The sequence below is a fragment of the Montipora capricornis genome, chromosome 9 (genome assembly GCF_036669925.1).
Source record: "Montipora capricornis isolate CH-2021 chromosome 9, ASM3666992v2, whole genome shotgun sequence".
NCBI lineage: Eukaryota > Metazoa > Cnidaria > Anthozoa > Scleractinia > Acroporidae > Montipora > Montipora capricornis.
The window spans coordinates 5,916,485-5,922,118 of record NC_090891.1 but is presented as its reverse complement, the minus strand read 5'-3'; positions in this window follow the sequence as shown (position 1 = coordinate 5,922,118).

The following is a 5,634-nucleotide window of genomic DNA, read 5'->3' as shown; positions in this document are numbered from 1 at the left end:
TTGCATAATGCTCATACCTTTAAAGCAACCGAGAGTCTGAATGAAATTGAATGAGCCGAATTGAGTTAAATAAAGTTGTCGAAATCGGGTAGTTAAAGATTGCGCAAGTTATAATAGTTCTCCTTTTCTGGCGTCATTTACATATCCCAGGGAAATATCAAGGCCGCAGCCCAAAGAGATGTACAAAGTAGTCGATGGAATCACTCTCAGGCAAGTCAATCAGTCAGAATACCTGTCTGAGAAATATTTTCGACTGCAACGCTAAATAAAGGAGAATGCCGTCTTGGAGCGAATCAAAGAATACTTATGAAACAGTGAAAATATGCAAAATAAGACCATTTTACAGCCAATACTAGGAGCCCATGACTAGGGGAAAACAACTCCCATACTAAGCCTACGTCACGGCATTTTTACACACCGATCTTTTTTTAGACTTTCCTTCCCGCAAAAAACAACGGCAGTTCCGGTTCGCTGACGCTATGACGTCAAGACAGTTTCTTGTGATTGGTCATCAGGCTCCTGCGGGAGTCTTATTCGCGGGAAATTCAATCCAAAAATTTATCAATCTGTGAAAACGCCGTGACAACTGCGAAGTATGGACTAAATGATATAGATAAAGAACAGGTCACAGACGGACGAGATTAGTGTAACGAAACTTGAGAATATCTGGAATGAAATAAAAAAACAAAGAAAAGAAATGCTTCAGTCGTAATGAGATTCACGTTGATCAACTGGATAATTTCAGCAGTTGTCACTTTTAATTAAAGACATAAATAATTCGGGGAGTTTCAGCGGGATTCGAACCCATGATCTCTGCGATGTCGGTGCAATGCTTTATCGACTGAGCTATGAAGTCACACGATTGGGAGTAGATCAATTTGTTGGGCTCAAGTGTTCCCGTGAAAGGACTTGTGAATGAAAGAAATAAATATTTGAAGTGCGGTTTATAGGCGTAAGATAAAAGTGGTCCTTGCAGTTAACTGTGTGGCTTCATGACCGTATAACAAGAAACCTAACAGAAATAAAATAGATGAAGTTTTAACATTATGATGAGTATAGCAAGGCAAGCATGGCTTGGTTGAGAAGGGGCATCCAAGCTCCTTTAATATATATATATTTTTGAAAACACCTTTAAACGGAGAAGAATATTTCCAGTTAATCGTTTTATTCAGTGAAAAACGCAAAAGCTTCTTGTATCAATCACGATGTACAGTGCATGATATACCGTCGTTTGATATTTAAATGAACTGAAGTAGACTTCAGGATTCATATGTTTTATTTTTCACAATGCAGATCACGTTGCAATACTCAAGGGGGATCCTCTTTCTAGTCGTACATACTTATGCTCGCACGCACTCTCTTGAGTATCGTCACGTGATTTGTATTAGAGAAACAAAAGGAGCATTCTTTCTTGGGAGCCCAACTAATAGACCAATTACGATATATTAAGATTCTGTCCTAATCAAAAGGCATCATCTCGAGGCTCTGGGGAATAAACTCATACAAATCCTGATATTTATCCCCCAGAGCCTCGAGATGATGCCTTTTGTTTTGAATTTTGTGTCGTAGTGAATTTTGCACTCAAACAGAAGAGAACATAGACTCTTCGTGAAACACCGTTTAGTACGTACCCAGCGTGCCCTTCTTTGGAGTGGTCCTCAAATTATCACAACTGTTGTGAGTATTTACTGGCTTGACCGCTCTCGGCATGCGCCTCTGTCGTCGTCGGTTGATAGCATCATTTATCTTATTCATTCAAAAAATATTGACGTCAATATTTATCACTTTCACCCTTAAATGAGCCAGTCATAGCCGCAGTTTAGGTTTAGGCACCCAGGCTTGGTTTTGCCTCTATTTTTCTTTTCATGATAGGAAAGGGACGTGGATATCGTTCGATTTAAATTTGACAACTGCAGTAAAGCAGGCTGTAACGATCGCCTTGCTCGATATTTTGCCTCGAACGGATTAAAATGCTTTATCATACTTTTCCCGGCAAAATCTTTCAGACCAGGGGCTCTTTTCCTCGAAAGTCCCGAAACGTAACGGGCCATTTTCGGGTGTCACAATTCCCTTTATATCTCACGAACGGAGAGGATTTAAGTCGTGAAACTTCACAGTCAGTTTGCTTTTTGTTACCTTGAAAACGTCTTAAAAGATCGGCTTTCGTGAGCAAGCTGTTGGCAGATTCACAAATGGCTTTTCGGGCCCGAAAAGGTTTTCGGGACATTCGACAAACAGGCCCCAGGAGCTCATTTCTAAAAGAGAAGCACAAGGAATCCTTCCGTCTCAGACTTGGGCAAGTTCTTTAATTTGAAATGGAGACAGAAATCAATGAATTGGATCATTTCTCTTTTGTTATCTACATGGTAGTGAGCAACGTTTCAAAAGAGAGAGACGAGTAAGAATAAAGGATTGTCATTTTTGTTTTTTGGCAAACAACAGCCTGCCCGTTTAACGCTTGCCGTTTCACGCGTAAAGGCGATCACGATAAATCTCTCTTGTTTTTGCCCACTCAACGCAATGTTTCGTAGCGTTTCCCTTTCTTTGACGCCATGTTTACTTAATTCTACTCTTAAATTAATTGGCTCCAGGACAATATGTATTTTCATATTCTCACCTGTCTATTAAGAAGGCAATGAAATATGAAGACCATCAATCCCTGAAGACAGTTGAAGACGGTACATATATACTTAAAAACGACGGGAAATGAATTGAAGCTTAAGAGTCCAAACGACCAGGTGATACCAAGCAGAGGAAGAATGGTCGCGGAGGCCTTGATCGCAGCTTTCATTTTTTCTATTTGTGAGTTGTTCTTCATCCGCCTCGTTGAAAACATTGCGTGCATTACGAGAACATATACAGCGATGTTTATCTGTGCGAAAACAAAAGAGCCTTGAGTAGACGATATCCAAATTCATTGCCCGGTATTTTTTCTCCAATAACGCATGGTCTATTACTATCTGCATTAAAAGCGCTTATGTCAGAGTTCTAATCGGCTTACTATCGCCACCACCTCCACAACATTAAAATTTAATTAACACTTTTATACTAGAGAGGCATAATCCGTCTCTGGTATGAAAACGGCCATTGAGTATTGTAATGAGAATGGCCACGACAACAAAGATGAAACGACCATGTCCGACGATGACCTCGACGACTACGACGATAGTGTGCAATCACTGGCACATTATTTTTCATGACCGCAGGTCTGGCCTTGGTTATTCAAAAGATGGCCAATGCGATCCACCTGTGGATAATCGCTAGCTGCCTGAGGTTTCCACTAGACATAGAGGATATTACATTGCCGCGCGGGGGATACGAATTTTATCTTCGAGTCCTGAAAGTATCTCTCACGATTGAGCGAAGCGAACCAGTCAGAGATACTTCCACCACGAGAAGATAAAATTCGTATCCCCAAGCGGCCATGTAATGTTCTGAAGGGGTAGTTTCTAAAGAAACTGTGGTGCTGCGTCGGTGGGGAAGTAGTATACAAAAATTTGGTTTTATCAACGGAGTTGATAATGTAAATTGGCCACCGTAGAGAGATTCTAAAAGCTGACGTTTCGAGCGTTAGCCCTTCGTCAGAGCGAATCGAGGGATTATGGGTTACGTGTAGTTTTTATAGTAGAGTAGGAGCTACGCTATTGGTGGTAACATGGCAACGTGAAAAATAGGAATATATTAGTTAAATGAAAAGCGTTCGTTAATACCGTGAGGATTAAGGGTGCCGATTTGAAAGATGAATTTTTGTTCCAGATTCTTGCGGCTTTCCGTCGTACCTAGATGTAGGGAAAGGCCGCATATAGCCATGTGTTTTTTGGAGTGGTTAGGCAGATTGAAATGGCGAGCGACTGGCTTGGATGCATCCTTGTCATTCTTCTCAACATCGCGAAGGTGTTCGCGGAATCGGTCACCTAGTCGTCTACCTGTCTCACCAATGTATAATTTATTGCATAACGTGCAGGTTATGCAATAAATGACATTTGCGTTGCCATGTTACCACCAATAGCGTAGCTCCTACTCTACTATAAAAACTACACGTAACCCATAATCCCTCGATTCGCTCTGACGAAGGGCTAACGCTCGAAACGTCAGCTTTTAGAATCTCTCTACGGTGGCCAATTTACATTATCAACTCCGTTGATAAAACCATGTAATGTTCTGTTTATTATACAGATATTGATGAAATGTCCAGCTTGTTTTACTCATTTTCGAAATGATGAAAAAGTGGTCACCAACCGCTAAAATACACATATTGTGTAAATCATGATAATGTAAAATTTGCAATAAAAATGTTAATGTAGTAGAGAAGAATTATATTAAAGCACAAAAGTATCTTACAATGAAGAGGAAGCTCGCGTTTTATTGGCTAATCGTGTTCGTTTCCGTGACGACACCTATTTTCTCATATTGGAAGATAAAAATGATATGTTCACTGCGCGAAGTGAACATATGATTTTTTAGTAAAAGGAAAAATCCTCGAATTTGGTCAGTATCTATATAATAAATTTATTGATTTATTTATTCATTTAATGGCAAGCGGTATCCCCTCACGTCTGGGTTCTGATCTTAAAGAAGACCAAGTGAGAAACTTACCATTATGACGAGTATTGCAGGTCCGCCAAACGCCCAAATCAGTCCAGTCTTGACATCAAGCCAACACAAGTCTTTGCTCTCGTAACCCTTTGTTTGGGTAACAGCCAGAGAAATGGCAACTACGATGGCTGGGAAACCTGGAAAGCAGGAATGCAATAACCAAGGTAAATAAATTATCATATGGCCTTTTTGTAGGGGATGAAGATACCTTAGCCGTGCAGGAGTAGAGAATGCTGGGATTGGTAAGGGAAGAAAGGAAGTGGGGGTGGAGGGTCGGGAGAAGAGACAACGGTTTATCATTTTCCAATATGTCATTATTCTTCCCTGTTGCTCCAGATTTCTATGTCTTGACAACTGAAGAGAAGCGGGTTAAGCAACTGACAAAATGTTGAAGAAACTGCTGCGTAAATGTGGCGACTTGCATTCCCCTCCTGTGAGTAAGCAGACTATTAACATCTTGCTAACCGAGCGCTAGGGCCGTACCTGGTAATATTGGCCCGAGGTTCTAGCAGTACGGACCGAGCGCAGCGAACTGTGAACGATAACCTTTTACATGTAAATAATTGTACAGTTGTGATGAAAAATATAATTCGGTTTTTTTAAAAAGAATCTTGTGTTATGATCAACTTGAGTTTCCAGGGAAAGAGAAACGGCCCGTTTCCATGGTAACGGTCCGAACTGTAAAATCCCGACCAAAAGCCAGCCAATCAGAGTGCGCTATTTAGCCTGAAAATTGCTTTCCATAAAATATACAAAATTACTTGAATAGTTTCACTGCTAAAAGAGCTGCAGGGGCATAATTATTCGGTTGCCCCACTGTCAGAAAAGACCAATCTTTTAACCTTTTCAGTCTCTTCTACGTTAGATAAATACAAGAGTCCACTACCCAAGAGTAAACATCTGGTATCAAGTTTGTCCCAATCAGCGTCAGAAAAGTGTCCGCTATTTGCGGGAAAACAAACAATAGACCAAATCGGATAACTCAATGTTGTACCCAATTCAAATCTCCCTGGGTTAAGGGCCCACTGACGTATTTTT